Genomic DNA, 17,881 nt, shown 5'->3' on the forward strand with positions numbered 1-17,881 from the left:
TCACATTGAACATAACAATTATGTTGATCCTATTTAAAAAATGTCTCAAATCCAACTAGATGCATACTTTAAATGTAAACTGTATGGGATTCTACTATGACATGTTATATGCATGAACATGTGATCAATCATATTAATAAGCATAGAATAAAACACTAAGGATAATTACAACCCACTAAGAAATAAATCTAATCATTTACAAAATGGGTCTTCAACTTATTATCCATGATCCTTGAGCTTCCATAAAACCTTCAAGATCTAATAAGTCAAACTCGTTATTTAAAAATTATTAAAATCTTATTTTAATAAGTATTTTATAAATACCACAATGTTTACATTTTATTTTAGAACCACCACTAGGATTTTATTTTTTATAAAAATAAAGTTGGGCCAAATAATTATACAGAAATAATATTTTGACTTAATTAGTATTTCATAAATACTATTAATATTTAAACTAAATTTAAAAATATTATTTGGTTTATTTTTCTATAGAAACAACACTTGGTCCAAGTGATATTTTAAAAAATATAAATTTAGGCCAAAGCCCAATATACATGTTGTATTAGACATCACGTATTAAGAGCAACAACCATGGTTGTTCTCGTTTTCCAACATAAGCATTATCGACATAAAGTTGAGCATCACTGGGTTTGCCCCAGTAACATTTCCCTAGCCCTGCCATGGCCGACATTCAAGTGGCATGCGACAAAGTGGTCATATATGCCAGTATTCATCAAGACTCTATCAACATTGTTATAGAAGTCGAAAGTGTGCATCCCTTAAAGAAGCAGTCGCCGAAAGTGAAGTGAACGTCGAATGTCCCTCTTCGGAAATGCAACGGTGTAGTGGTTGGATCATTGGCAGCGAGGAAGAAAACCAAAACATTCTTGGTTTTCATGGTGGACATTTAAAGTCCATCTTTCAATGGTCGGAGGAGGCGGTCGGGGAAGCTTTTGACGACAACACGACGGTAATGGGCTGCATTGAACAGTGGTCATGGAGGTCCAGTAGTCATCAATGGTTGTTGTGGCATGCATGATTGAGTGGTGGAGCAATGCCCATTTCTGAAGGAGAAGATCAGGTTTTAATATTTACACGTCTGTGGAATAAACTGTTTGAATTCTTATTTCCATATCCAAAATTATCCAGAATTTCCAGAAAATTTGTGGGAGATTCCCTGCAACTACATTATACACCATTTAAAAAAAATGGAGTTGCAACTTATCCATGTACCGAAAATATCAAAAGTAGATATCAGTAGTTATAAAAAATAATAACTACTTTAAAATATAAAATTGACACATTAGTGATAAAAAATTACAAAAATTAAATTGGTTCTCGTAGGAGCAAATAAAACTTACTCACGCAGAACCGGAAAAATACACCATTAAAAAGAATTCTTAAAGACCATATAATTAACGACCAAATTTCAATCCATTCATGAACATATATATTAACATACATCGAAAACATGCAAAGAATCTATACAACTATTAACATTTATAAATACATAGGCCACTGTAGTACCAATTGTTCAAAAACATTTCTCTTGAGTTTGCATATGCAATATATGACCTACTTAATTTCTAATACTTTATATATAAAAATATGTTATTTATACGATCATATAGTTTTTATATACTAATCTAAATAGAAGATTTACCTCTTGAAGCCTATCAAGTGTCATTGCTATCTTCTAGTATAATAAACAATCATCTTATCCACGCATGAAAGAATCACACAAAGTCTTCCATGTCATAATCTCAACACAACAGGACTTGTGTAGGCACATAGAGATTTGATGGGATAATCTAGGACTTCATTGACATTCTCAACACATGAGATCAATGGGGTTTAAGTAAGGAAAGAGGTTGAAATAATTTATGTTCTTCTCTTTTAGAAATCTCTCTTTCAGACAAAAACTAAATATCACGTTCTGTGTGTATATGTTATTGAGAGAAAATAATAATATATATTTATATTAGTCATCTAGGGTATCATTAATTAAAGAAATACACTAGTTGCCTCATGTTGCAAACACATAAATAATAAATTGACTTACAAGCTATCCTTAGCTGAGCACGGGCAATCGTCCCTCAAAGAATCCCACCGTGTTAGCCAACATTGTATACAGTGTACTAGGACTAATTATGACATTATAGTAGATTAACATTCTACTTGGGCATTAAGGTCATAACAAAAAACCTACGACGGGTATTTTTGTCCTCATACGTTTTAAACCATAAAGTTGTTTACATTTTTTGGAAAACTTCCCTCAATGGTTCTAGTTAGTCGAAAGTCGACTTTCCACCAAATTCTCTCCTTTAAATATAGTTTTGGAATACACAAAATTTTATCTTTTCTTTGATTTTACAAATAATCCCATATTTTTAGTAAAATCACCAAAATAATAAACTTTGATAATTTAAGTTGAAATATCCAATTAAGAAATAATTATAAGAAATATTTAATTAGGTCTTATTTAAGAGATATTAGATCAAAATTTATTTTATTTTTTTAAAAGATTAGTTTATCCTTTTCTTGGAAAAGATAGTGTTTTGGACCATTTTTAATTTTTCTTAAGCAAAACCATTTAGTTGCTAAAATATTATTCTCTAATATCCAATTAATCATAATAATCATGTAGTGTGCTAAACTTAGTTCCAATAATTACCAAAATTAAATTATACTTTTCGTAGTTAAATACTTGGAAAAATTCTCAATTTTCCTTAAGTAATAATTTTGTAAAGCCTAAGTTATAGGTAGTTTAGTTTAGAAAGTTATAGTTTGAAAAGTGTAGCTCCATAAATTCTTAAACTTGGCAGAAATAAACTTGGCTATTCCAATTAGTTCCTTGTTGAATTTCATGCAAAAGTAACCAATTTTTACTTAGTGAAATCTCTTGTCACCTATTTTGAGCTTCTAGAATTTTTGTCAAATTTTTTAAATTCATAACTAAGTCGTTTTAACATTTTTCTTTGAAACTTTACCAATTTATTTACTGGTATCAAAATAATGTTCATTAAAAAAATCAGCCCAAAATTCAATAATTTGTCCATATAAATCGTTGTCAAAATTTGGTTCTTTACCAAGTTTTTGGAAAGCTATTTTCCAGAATACACACAAATTTAGGAAGAATCGTATATTGGTCATTCCAAAATATTTTTGCATGTTTCTACACACTATTGAAATCTGCACATCTTCAAAAACAACGTGAAACCACAAAAATCTAAAATTAGATTCATACAAGATTTTCTTGACCCATTTGAATTCAAGTCTTAAATATTTTCTCACATAAATAAAGATTTTTACCTAGGGAATGATGGATTACATCATTAACAATTATCCAACCCCTTACACATACATAATTAGCTATCAAAAAAACATTATCACAATTCCAATAATCAATCAAAACACATTCAACAACCAGAACATGGCAGTTTCAATAAGAAATCAACAATAATTCAACAAAAATACATAAGAGGTGAACAATTAACTTTTGTAGACTTTGGTTTGGATTTGGGTGTCCTCTAACACTTCAAATTCCTTGCTTATCCTTTATTCTACATATATCCACTCCCCAAAAGACCCATAATCGTATTACACAACTATATGAACTCTGCCAAATGTACAAACTAACCAAACACAAAACTTTGACAAGGTTAGTCTAGCTTTTACCTTTAGACGATCTAGCTTGCCTTGTTCTTCCATAGCTTCCAACTAGCACTATAGCGATCTAAAATTGCTATTAAGGTTAAGGGCCTTGATTAGCATGCGGGGAGGGAATCATTGGTATATGTGTGATTTAATGGTTTAATGCATGATTATGTGGCATGCATGATTAATATGATTATGACCATGTGACATGCATGTTTGTGAATATTAGATATGCATGTGGGCCCTTTGTAGCATATAAGGGCATATTTGTAATTTTGGCCCATTGAGGGCATAAGTGTGATTATATATGATAAATTGTTGAGACCACATTATTATGTTGATATATTTGCAGCATATGGCACGAGATGGTCCTTGTGAGTGGATTGGTGAAATAGTCACAGCGGGGTTCAATAACTGGCTCGGTAGGGGCCAAGGGGTATTTCTAGGAATTTAGAGAATAATTTGGAAATTATTGGACGTTGAATATATAATTGGTAATTAATTGGATGACGTGATTAGTAGGTAAGTATTAGGAACACTTGAGGAATTAGCGGGAACTGGGGGAAAATGACTATTTTACCCTTAGAATAATTAAAGGATTAGTATGATTAGGAGGGGCATAATGGTCTTTTTCCTAGAAAGTAAGGGGTATACTCAAAAATCATTTGAGACTAAGGCAGTAAAAGGTAGAAACTAAAGGAAAGCTATCTCTCTCATCTCACTCACGTTTTCTCTCATCTCTCTCACTCACTTGGTGTGCTTTGAAGTCAAGGAAGAAAAGGGCAGTAAGCTTAGGCTTGGGCTGGGAATTCTTTGAAGGAAATTGGAGGTGATTAAGCTACGAATTAAAGTTGGAAGTTGGGAGGATTCATCCACTATTGAGGTAAGTTTTAGTCTTTTAATTTGTTGAAGAGTTTAGCATGATAGGGTGGAATTTAAGCCGAGTAGTTGTAAAGCTTAGAACATGTATAATTATGGGTATTTAGGTTATGAAATTGTTGCTGAGTTGGGATATGAATTTTAGTGTGTATTAAGATTTCTTGGTGAATTGCTGGTGGTTTTGATAAAGTTTCTGTGTTATAACATGCTTGCCATTTAGGGATTAGAGTCTTGGACTCGATCTTGTGTTTTAGTTGAAATTGAATAGTATATTTGGCTTGAATTCTAGAGGTTCTTGGCTGGGAAGAAGGGGGAGAAAACCTAGATTTTTTGGGTTTGAAGGAGGCCCGCCGCGACCCAGCCCTCGAGCTTCGCGGCGCGTGTAGCCATTTGGCAATGGGGGCGCACCGCGACTCATTAAGCCAAGTTGCAGCCCGCCTCCCCTTTTGCTTAGGTACTTTCTCTCTGACTTGGGGGCAAGTCACAACCCACTAAGCCAAGTCGCAACCCGCCTTGGAATTTTAGCCTTAGAATTGTTTCTAGAATTGGTAAGGCTCGGGGTTCGAACCTAGGCCCTCGGGACAATTTCTACTACCTGCTTTAGTAGAAATTGAGGTCCTGGAGGATAGTTTCTACCTCCTAAGTATTTATTTGGATTGGTAGTTAACAATTACGCATTGGACATTGTGACTAGGTTTATCGCCAAGGCTCGGGGCTAAGGATCATGCTCGAACCATTTCATTTTCTCCGTTCAAATTAAAGGTATGAAAACTGCACCTTTGTGTGGCTGTGTGAGGACTAAGTTTCCCTATATTTGAATGCATATGTTATATTATTATGACAATGCCATGTGAGCATGAAATAAACGACCTAAGAGAGCCGAGGCTGATAATTGGTGCACAGGATGTGGCTCGGCCACTGTGAGCTGGGGTCAGCTAGATAAACACTGGACTCAGCCTAAGCGAGTCGGAGTCAGTGGGTCAAATAGAGGGTGCAGCCTAAGGGCATCGACCCTAAATAATTTATGATGATTGTGATAAGCTGTTGAATATAAGTATGTTTTCTAGTTGTTAATTTGATGCTTATGGCTAGTTGAATTTCTAGATGATTGACTTGTGATTCATTGATTGTCATCATAGATTATGTGTCTGCTATGTTGTTATGGTTTTCTTGTTGGGCCTTGGCTCATGGGTGCTACGTAGTGCAAGTAAAGGCAAGGGTAAGATGGCTTAACCATGAGTTGGAGAGCTCTGGGGGTGAGGTGCACATTGTCAGTTGCTCGTCCGCCACGGCCGAGGGATGGTACAGGGACAGAAACCTAAAACGTGTATTTTTCCATTAGAGTGGCTTTTGATTGTATATAACTGTTTTGGAAGTTTGTAAATTTTTCCATTAAACCTGTTTTTGGGACCCCATGTGCTAAACATTTATTTTAATGAAAATTGTCAGTTTATGACCAAAATATTTTAACTGAAAATTCTTTATGACTTTAGGATCACATCTTTATTCAAATGACTTGATGAGAGTCTTGCACTATTTTAAACACACAGTGTAACAGTCTTGGTTATCCAAGGCGTTACTAATTAGTATCAGAGCGATCTAGGTTTAAGGGTTTCCAAAGACTGGCTGGACATGTACACTCTCCGCTAAAGAAAAGCTTCACTCAGAGTTTGATAATTGTATACATGTTATTATACGCTTAAGTTCTTGAATGAAATATGAATGCTTTATTACATGATTAATAGGGAGCTTGAGATACTGATAGGTTCTAGCCCTTGACTATTGTGTTGTGATAATGAGGCATGCTTATTAGCATTATTGTTGTGTGTGAGTTAATATTTGAATGATTATTTGCATCTTGAATACTTGTGGTTAGTTGAGTTCCAACGGTGGATCATGGAAAGATTGTTATCCTGTCATCATTGTTTGACCGTCGAGTCGTTGATTACAGATAAACTTGGATAGCTATGCGTCCAAGGCTATCTATATGACTAGCCGGCACAGGGTCTGAGGCTAGAGATGATGACCAGGGCTAGAACCCTCCGCCAGTCCCTGATAACTGGCAGCAGATACTTGCAGACATGCATGCTCGGTTACAGAGTCCGGAAGAGCAGATCCGTCTTCTGAGACAGCAGGCTCCATTAGGGAGTGCTACACCTATTTTTCTACCTGTTATGGCACCAGTTGTTCAGAGAAGAAAAGGGCAGTAAGCTTAGGCTTGGGCTCAGAATTCTTTGAATGAAATTGGAGGTGATTAAGATAGGAATTAAAGCTGGAACTTGGGAGGATTTAGCCACTATTGAGGTAAATTTTAGTCTTTTAATTTGTTGAAGCGTTTAGCTTGATAGGATGGAATTTAAGCTGGGCAGTTGTAAAGCGTACATGTATAATTCTGGGTATTTGGGTGATGAAATTGTTGCTGAGTTTGGATATGGATTTTAGTTTGTTGATTAAGATTTCTTGGTGAATTACTGGTGGTTTTGATAAAGTTTATGTGTTATAACAGGCTTAGAATTTAGGGGTTAGAGTCCTGGACCGGCTCTTATGTTTTAGTTGGAAGTGGGAAGTATATTTGGCTTGAATTCTAGAGGTTCTTAGCAGGGAAGAAGGAGGAGAAAAGCCAGATTTTCTGGGTTCAAAGAAGGTGCGTCGCGAACCATCCTTGGGGTGTCACGGCACTTGTGGCCTTTTGGCCCTAGGGATGCTCTATGAGATGGGGGTGCGCTGGGACTCTCTAAGCCAAGTCGCGGCCCACCTCCCCTTTAGCTTAGGTACTTGCTCTCTGACTTGAGGGCAAGTCACGACCTACTAACCCAAGTCACGACTCACTTGGGAATTTTAGCCTTAGAATTGTTTCTAGAATTGGTAAGGCTTGGGTGTTCGAACCTAGGCACTCGGGACAATCTCTATTACCCGGTTTAGTAGAAATTGAGGTCCTGGTGGCTAGTTTCTGTCTCCTAAGTATTTATTTGGATTGGAAGTTAACAGTTACCCATTGGACACTGTGACTAAGTTTATCGTCAAGGCTCAGGGCTAAGGATCGTGCTCGAAACCATTACAATTTCTCCATTCAGAATTAAAGGTAAGAAAATTGCCCCTTGTGTGGCTGTGTCGGGACAAAGTTTCCCTATATTTGAATACATATGCTGTATGATTATGAGAATGCCATGTGAGCATGAAATAAATGGCCTAAGAGAGATGAGGCTGAAAATTTGCGCAAAGGACGTGGCTCGGCCACTGTGAGCCGGGGTCAGCTAGATAAACACTAGACTCAGCCTAAGCGAGCCGGAGTCAGTGGGTTAAACAGAGGGTGCAACCTAAGGGCATTGATGCTAAATATTGTATGATGATTGTGGTAAACTGTCAAGTATAAGTATGTTTTTTGTTGTTCATCTGATGCTATTGGCTAGTTGAATATCTGGATGATTGACTTATGATTTATTGATTGTCATCACTGATTATGTGTTTGCTATGCTGTTATAGTTTTCTTATTGGGCCTTGGCTCACAGGTGCTATGTGGTGTAGGTAAAGGCAAGGGTCGGATGGATCAACCATGCGTTGGAGAGCTCTGGGGGCGAGGTGTATATTGTCAGTTGCTCGTCCACCACGGCCGAGGGATGGTACAGGGACAAAAACCTAAAACATGTATTTTTCCATTAGTGTGGCTTTTGATTGTATATAACTCTTTTGGAAGTTTGTAAATTTGTCCTTTAAACCCTATTTTTTGGGATCCCATGTGCTAAACATTTATTTTAATTAAAATTTTCCATTAATGAACAAAATCTTTTAACCCTAACTTGTTTATGACTTTAGGATCTCATATTTATTCAAATGACTTGATTGGCAAGTCTTGCACTATTTTAAACACACAGTGTAATTGTCTTGGTTATCTAGGGCGTTACAAGCACTCAATCACTTAGGATTAAGATTAGGATAAACGAATGATGAGAGATGAGATGTTTGTGAAGAAACATTTAAGAAACTTTAGGCCCTAAGTCAGTCGGCCATGTGATGGAATTGGAGAGAGAAGTGAGAGATACTTAGTGCTTAAGTTTTACAATTTGTGGATAATGAAGGATTTTTTTACTCTATTAATATTTATATGTTGTAAAATAAAATTCATAATGACCTTTTTACCCTCCTACTTCCGCCTCTTCCTAGCCTAGTTGGTTCTTAGGTTAGTTCTTATTTAATCTAACTTAAGCTTAATTAATTTTAGGCAAATGACATTTTTCTCCAAAAAGTTACAATGTAGTAATTTTTTTTCTTAATTCCCTTAATGAGGTTTTAATCTAGGGTAATTTAACTAAATAGGCTTTGACATCTAGATTTTGTGGTCACACTCCTATATTTGTAACTCAAATAATTTAATTCGCAAAAATCCCATTTTTGGCCTAAAATGTGTAATTTTCACAAAAAAAAGCTTTTTAAAGAATTCTCACACGAAAATCAAACTTATTTATTATAATATAAATTAATCCAATAATTTAATGACCAATATTATTTTTCCATAATTATGCTTCTCAAATAACAATTATCTTATATTTAACATAATTAGGGTTTCCATTTCGGTCTGAGACCGAAATGCTCAGTTTGTCGCCAATTCACACATATCACACTTTGGCAAACACTTGCAAAATGAATTTTACTTTTCAAGCACATATTATCATTCACAATAATATTCATATACACCTCACCACCCCGTTCTTTGATACTCATAGGTACCCGAAACGCGGGGCGTTACAGATACAATGTAACGCCCCGCTACTTCTAACGCACATTCATAGGACAAGTCCTACAAATATACTAGGAATCTAGTAGTAAAAATATAAAACAAAGTCTATAAAAATGCGGAAAATTTAAAACTTTAAGCTTTATTAACACTTAAGTCTTTACAAACTCAGAATATAAACTAAACTTATACAATAATATAAGACTTTTGAAAATCCTATTCATAAATTCTTTGCTACCGAGTCCGGAGTCCACAAGTTGTTTAAGTATCAAGCCACACCTGAAAAGGGGAAATCAAGAAAATAATGAGCTAATGACTAATAAGTAAATCTCATGCAATGTAAGAATGTATACACAATTCATTGCAACAAAAGATGCATGACAGATTATACAACCACAATCATGAATATGAAAGGACTAATATCAATGTCCACAGTCCGTCATCATTGTCTAAGCTAATCGGCTACTAACACAATAATTCGATGTCTGCTTTTATTAGCTGCTAAACAACATCTTCTCTTGTTAATCTCCTTATCACTGAACCAAGTTCAACATAAGCCCTCAACTACAACGTTTTACTAAGGCATGTCAGCAAATTTAGTAATTCCAATAATACCTCAATCTAAAGACCTTCACAGTCGAGACGTTATTTTGTACCAACACTATGGTATGTGATTATCATACGAACACCCATTTATATAACCCTCAACATAAAATATTTTCCTTCTTGCCCAACTAATACAATCCATGGCTATCAAATAAATATAATCTCCATTAACAAGTTATGCTGATTGTGCTCTTCACTGCAGTGATCCTCACATCTATTCTTAAATAACTCACAATTAGTTATTGGTCTTGTACGGTGACTATTTTTTTCACGTGACACTAAGCTTGACCTTTCTCTTATACCTACCATGGCTTTAATATGTTTTCAACACTCTCTACGAGAATCATAAACCTACTTTTGGTCCCTTCGTATCTTTAGTACAATTTTACTTTACACTAGGGTTCACTCAGAGCACTCACGTTGTTGACGCAGTTTTTCGCCAACAGTAGATTAAGAAATCCAATAAGAAAGATATTAGTGATGTTTTCTAAATCGTAATGAATTATATGAACAACTTCTCATACTCACAATTTGTCTTATCTTGGAATTTTACTTGCTAGATAGTAGTAGTAGTAGCTTGTAGTATTTTTTTTTTTGTGATTATTGGTTCAAGCTGGGATTTAGTTGGAAACTCATAGAAATAGTTATGGAATTTATAAGTTTAACCTATAGTTTAGAAATATAAATTTTACCATAAGGTTTGATTAATATAGCTGGTCCTAGAAATATTATTTATTATAACATAAGGTTTAGATAGAATAATTAACAAAGGATATATCTAGAAGGTCTAGAACCTTCCAGCAACTGTTAGGATCACGTTTTACTCAGTCAAAGTTGTTTTAACAAGCTTCAAGTGTGCCGAAATTATGCAAAAAGGTGTTTAATATATCAGCGTATGCCGATATATCGCAACTATAGGGACGATATGTCACCTATAGTTGATACGAAAAACATGTCGACTTCGCACAAACGAAACCACGAAGGCTCAGGGCATATGGGTAGGCGATATATTGCCTATAGGGGGGGGGGGGGGGGGGGCGATATATCGACCCTTTATGATGTTTTTGAACATTTGTGGAACCGAATTAGAAATAGCCTCATCAACTTAGATTTTCTCTAGAACATTTTTGACCGAGTTCTGGGCATCTGTTGAACAGATAATTCAAATTTATTCAATTATTATTCATTTTTTTTAAAGGGGTTAGTTTCACTCCTTGAACACTATAAATATGACCTTTCACTCAGCCATTTCATTCATAATTATAGCATTCGTCAAAGCCTTCAAGCTGCTAAGTTTACTCTAAAGAGAAAACTCTAGGGTTTTGGGATTAAAAGCTTTTCAATCTAAGCTTTTCAAAACACTTGGGAAGTAAGATAGATTGACATTTTGGTATTGAGGTGTAGATCGGAGTTCTAGTCTATCCATGGTATTCTTATCCTCAGATTTAGTTCATTATAGTTCTTTTATTTTCTTTCAGATCCTAACTTGTTATTATGGCTTTTGGCTAGGTGTTTAAGTTTCATGAAACTTAAGGTTTTCGGTAAGTTTCAATCTTGATGGTTTAGATCTCTTTTTCATCTCCACTTCTTTACAAACTTAAGATTCTTATTGTTTCGTTTTAGGAGTTTTCCAATCTGTTCTTGTCTCCAATATCCCAGGTTTATTTAAGGAAAATATGTTAGATTGTATGTGTTATGATATGTTTATATGCTATGTTATGTTTATTTACACTACTACAATTTGGACATCAGCCATCGCCCATGAGAGGTCGGTTATGCTTAAACTGACTTAACACATGTTCATAAGTCGGTTTACACGGAACCGACCTATCATGTATGCCAAAGGTATGCATGGGAGGTCGGTTGCACGGGAACCGACCTACCATGTGTACATGTTAGGTCGGTTCACATTAAACCGACCTCCCATGATTGTAGATGTCATAGTAGGTCGGTTCCTGCAAAACGGACCTGCCATGCTGTCATGGTAGGTCAGTTCTGTGTGGACCGACCTACCATGTCCTACCTTGCTGACATGGTAGGTCGGTACTAAGTGAACTGACTTAGCATTTCACATTATTATTTATTTTACATTATTTAAAATTTATAATACAGTTATTTATTTAAACTATAAATATATATAAACTATTAGTGTATGAAATAAATATAAAAATTATATTTATTAATCTACATTATAATGTTTTGAAATATAAATAAATGAATAAAGTTAATCAATTATTTGTAACAAAAAAAAGTAATTATATTTTATAAATAAGACAATATTTTAATATAATAGTATTAATAAACTATAATAAAATAATTTAGAGTATCTCTTTAATAATATTTTAAATGACGTGGTAGGTCAGTTGTATGGGAAATGACTTATCATGTGACATAGTAGGTCGGTTGTATGGGAACAGACCTACCATGTCATTAATTATAAAAATATATTATTAAAGATAATCTAATTTATTTTTAGATTATTAGAATCTTAACATATATTAATTTATTTAAACTATACATATATATAATTTATTTAAGCATGAAATGAGTATTAAAAAAATATATTTATTAATATTATATATATTATAATTTTTGAAATATAAATAAATGAATGAATAAATAAATTATTAATAATTAAAAATTTTAATTTAATTTTTATAAGTAAGAAAATAATTTGATTTAATAGTATTTGTGATTTAAAATAAAAAAACTTATAAAACAATTTTAGAGTATCTCTTTAATAATTTTTTAAATAACATGGTAGGTCGGTTGTGTGGGAAATGACTTCTCATGCGATATAGTAGGTCGGTTGTGTGGGAAATGACTTCTCATTTAACATTATAGGTCTGTTGTGTGGGAATAGACCTACCATGTCATTATAAAAATATATTATTAAAGATACTCTAATTTGTTTTTAGATTATTAGAATTTTAACATATATTAATTTTTTAAACAATACATATATATAATTTATTTTGGTATGAAATAAGTATTAAAAAAATATACTTATTAATATTATATATATTATAATTTTTGAAATATAAATAAATGAATAAATAAATAAATTATTAATAACTAAAAAAAATTTAATTTAATTTTTATAAATAAGAAAATAATTTGATTTAATAGTATTTCTGATTTAAAATAAAAAAAACTTATAAATTATTTTTAGAGTATCTCTTTAATAAATTTTCAAATAACATGGTAGGTCGGTTGTGTGGGAAATGACTTCTCATGCGACATAGTTGGTCGGTAGTGTGGGAAATGACTTCTCATGTGACATGGTAAATCGGTTGTGTAGGAAAAAACCTATCATGTCATTATAAAAATATATTATTTTTTTGGTAAATATAAAAATATATTATTAAATATACTCTAATTGATTTTTAGATTATTGTAATTTTAAACACTACAAAAAATCTGACATTTACCTACGCATTTCTTACCTACGTATAATTATATGTAGGTGTTATCCAAATTTCCGGATAGCGTTTAGATTGATGACTTCGGAGAAGCAGAATTATCGATGTCTTTCACGGTAGGTGACCAGAGCTCGCGGATGGACAGAACGGCTTCGCCTCCCCTGTTTGATATCCGGATTACTCTTCCAAGCAAGCACAACACGGAAACTCGTTGACTCTCCCGGACTCCCGAAGGATACCCCTCGGGGAGGCCCCTTCCAGGAGAGGCCCTTCGAGTGGTCTCCGCGGAAACAGTTCCGTGCCTCGCACAGAACAAAACCGAACTGTCGAGTCCGGGAGAGGGCATATTTGGAATGATATCCGTCTGACACAGGATCCCGCCTGACACGCCCGTCAGGACAAAGCCGCACACATCCCAGCACGCCTAAAGGTACCTTTTCGCCTACTGTTCCGCTGACAACTTGGAAAAGACGGCTGACTTTGTGTGTTCCCCATACTTTCACGTAAATATATCCACATAGAGTCTTGTAGCCATGCGACTACAGTAATTGTATCTCCTATTTATGGCTGGTGTAATTAAGACCCATGTACGTGGAGAAAAACCCTAATCCGAAACCCTAGCTATAAAGGCCCCTTCATTTTACAAGAAGAGGGGGGACCGAGAGATCACATAGCAAAAAACTCTACCAAAATCTCTCTAGCTTCATCTTCTTCAAGAGAACCCGAGAGAAACATTGTGAGTGTGTGAAGTTCTTATGCACCAGCCATCTTACTGTAACCTTTTCCAAGTATAATAACATCGACTCGTGGACTAGGGCTTATTAACGCCTGAACCACGTAAAAACACTGTTTGTTTAGTTACATTTCAGTATTTCTACAGTTCTTATCTTTTTATTATTCTGTTAGTTATTCGTTTCCGAAAAACTCTGTAAACATTTTGGTGCTTTCATTGAGAGCTGTAGGAAGTTGTTAGTCAGCTCTTTTTCTGTGTACGTTTTTTGTATTCACTTCGTACTAAAGAGATGGTGACTACGCGAAAATCCGCTGTTGACAAAAATGCTACGGTCAACCCCGATACCGTGATGGAAAATGTGGTGCAAAGCGAACCCTTAGACTACCGAGGTGAAGACGCGACATCCCGCCAGGATCAGGTCAGTACCGAAGATACAACATACTTAGAAGACGAAGAAGAGTATGTCCAAGACGGTTATTACAAGGACGGCTGCTACTATGAGAAGGACCCAGAACTGGTCCAAGTAGCCGAAGAACTGATGGCCACTAAGGCCAAGCTTGCTGAGCAGGAGCGCGTCTCCGAAAGAATGCAACGCATGATGGAACGCCTCCTGTAATATCCGTTTTCCCGGAAGGGCAATTTCGTAATTTTCCCATTGTGTGCATCCTTGTCATTTTTTTTTTCTTTTCCTTTGATGGATTATTGGATATGTATGACTTCCAATGGAAATAAAATTCATGGTTTCTCATGTTTGAGTTTTTGTGGAATCACAATATGAGAATAATGTCAAGTGAATAAATAATGGCTCGGGTTAAGTTATTTTATTTATTTAAAAATTATAATAGTAATTATTATTACTATTATGAGCATAATAGTAATAATAATATGCTTGAAATTATTTTATCTTATTATGTGTAATTTTTGATTTACCATAATATTAAATATTAAAATTTGTGAAAAGACCATAATACCCTCAAGTTTGGGATTGGTTCAAGGGGCATTTTAGAGACTTTATTTCTTCTGTTTTAACATGATTAAATATTCATAAAATTGATTAAATTTTTGAAATTTAACTGATAATATCAGTTGTGGAACTTAGTCAATTTATTTTATTTTTTTTTAAAGAAAAAAATAAATAAATTCCTTGAAAAGAGGATTTTACCACTTCAAACGCTAATTTTTTTTTTTTTTAAACCTATTTCCAAAACGTGTTACCATGATAATCTGATGAAGAAATCGTGGGAATATTGAGGGAATCAAAGGATTGAAGAGAGAGAGAGTGTTCTTATCGTTTTTTTTTAAAGAGAAGAAATTTTTGAGTTCTTGCACTTGGGAAAAATCTGGGCAGTAAAGAGCATTGTAGAATCATTCTAGGGGAGGAAATAAACATTTTGAGTGTGAGAAATACATTTATAAAGCCTCGGATTGTGATTCACCATTTTTATCCAAGAAAATGCATATTCTTGGATAATTTTGGATTTAAGTGTGTTCAAGAGTGTATGGTGTGTGTGGTTGGTGATAAACAAGCTTAGGGGACTCCAATAATCGGTTTTGACGTGAAGAAATGGGCTGAAATGGTCTAGAGCAAGAAAAACTAATTTTGAGCTCCATTTTTGGCGGTACACCGGACTTGGAGAAGAAGACTTCGGAACAAGGGGTTACGGACATCTTTTTGGGCTGGGGTCTATTGATTTGAAGTTCTGGACATAAGGGGATCATTTTCCAAGCAAGAGAAGGATTGGAAAGCAGCAAAAGTCAGCCATAGAGTCGCCGTCGCCGGAGAAGAAGACAAAACCGGCGATATTTCCGGCGAACCCGATCTGGGTGTTTACTGAGGTGTTTTTTTTGGTTTTTCAATCTTAAAAATTAGTACATTAATTTTAGAGCATTTTCCAACTGGTTTCATATTTTTCTGATTTTTCTTTGAATTATTATGATTTATTGAAGTTTAAATAAAGATTAATTATGAAAAATATTTTTATTGTTCAGAAAAATATGATTTTATGTTTCAATGATATCTGTATGTTTTAGAATGACTTTGTACGTTTAGATTTAAGTTTTGATCGTATTTGATAATTTTCTTCAATTATTTACTTTTAAATGTGTGATTTAAGAAAATAAATGTGGAAAATTATTTAAAGTATTCTGAAAATTCTGAGAATTTTTGTATATGTTTAAAATGAGATTCTAAGGCTCTCTGTAATTTTATTTCGAATTTGTATCATTTATGAAATTTTCATGATTTATTTGGCTTATGTTATATTTTAAATATAAAAAATATTAATGCTACTGTTCTGAACCTTAGATAATTTTTGTGTGTTACTGTAGGGTGTAGAAACCGATCTGTATAGTTAGATTCTATTTTTAATCAGTTATTAATTTTTCTTTAATTAATTAGTTTCTCTATAAATTAATTAAGAAAATTAGTTATTTTGCCCAGAAAATTCTAAAATAATTTTTATAAGTTTATTTTGGAATTTTAAACAGTTCTGTATGTTAGTTTGATTTTTGGGCTTGGTTGTGTATTTATTTATATTATTTGGGTTTTATTTGAGAAATTGAGGAAAAATAATTTATAAATGTTAAAAATTATTTTTCTGGTCGTATATGAGAATTTGCTGATTATTTAGGGTTCTGGAAAAGTTATTTATTAAATTTTGTTGTCATATGATAATTTTTATAAAATTATTGAGTCTTTAATGTAATTATGATATTAAAGGGTATTTTGGTAATTTCACATAAAAAGTAATTATATGAATTCATGCGATATGTTAGAAACATCATTGTTTGTGTATGTGACATGATGGTTTGGACCTTTTGTGGAAAATTGTTTTAATTTACGTGTCATGCATGTTAAAATGGCATAGTTAAATTATTTCGATAATTAAGGTTTCGAAACAAAACCTTAACGCCTATTTTATTTTTTCCTAAATTTTCGCTGTGTAATTGGACGTCTAGGAGCTAGTGGTCATCGAGGTGACGCAGCGAGTGGTTCGAGACACGTCAGCGGAAAACGCACTGTGTAAGGTAAGAAGAGTGGACATCTGCGCATAGGGTGTACGTTATGCGTACAACCTTGTTTTCTTATTTGTTAGTTATGTAATTATATTTGTGACCTGAATTGTTGCATTAGGTTGACTAGCATGAGGATAGTGCTAGGGATTTTAGTTAGTAGACATGCTTAGATGATAGAGTAGGCGTGCTACTAGATTTTAGCTGCTTGTGTGAGTATAGCACTTGCAGGAATTATCTTGGGTGTGTATAACTCAGGATAATAAGATGCCACCACGGAACTGCCGAGTGTGAGTACAGCGCAGGCAGGGCAACGATGTCTCGAGGGAACGGCCGAGTGTGAGTACAGCGCAGGCTAGACTAGTAGCCACCGTGGGAATGCCGAGTGTGAGTACAGCGCAGGCAAGGCAGATTACATTTCATGTCCGATCAACATGACTTGTTAGTATTTATGTGTGTGAGTGTAACTCACATTATGTTAGTGTGATATGGTGTTTATATATCACACGATGATTATTGTGCTTATGATGTTTATTTATGTTTAGTTGAAAGTTTATGTTTTCTGGTTTGGGGAGTTATGTCCTACATAGCTCTTCTTACTGGGCGTTAGCTCACGGGTACTCTGTGTGCAGGTAAAGGCAAAGCAAAGCAGTGAGTGGTGCGGGCTCGAGGCATGGACGAAACATGTTAGAGGCTGGGCTCCAGTTATTTTATGTTTTTAGAAATAAATGTTATGTTTTTAAATTTTCAGACTTGAATGGTTATTTTCCTTATGTTTTGTTATTAAACCTAGCGTCCAACATTTTTATTTTTAAATAATGAGATCTCATTGCTGCT

General features: G+C 34.2%; 1 long non-coding RNA gene across 1 annotated transcript; it reads left to right on the forward strand.

Moving 5' to 3' along the window:
• The first annotated feature begins 15,277 nt into the window (after window positions 1–15,277).
• Window positions 15,278–17,676, forward strand: LOC133788739 (uncharacterized). Its single transcript, XR_009873361.1, has 2 exons — window positions 15,278–15,868; window positions 16,991–17,676. It is a non-coding gene; the product is annotated as an uncharacterized LOC133788739 (long non-coding RNA).
• The last annotated feature ends 205 nt before the right edge of the window (window positions 17,677–17,881 follow it).

This window comes from Humulus lupulus, chromosome 7 (assembly GCF_963169125.1).
Source record: "Humulus lupulus chromosome 7, drHumLupu1.1, whole genome shotgun sequence".
NCBI lineage: Eukaryota > Viridiplantae > Streptophyta > Magnoliopsida > Rosales > Cannabaceae > Humulus > Humulus lupulus.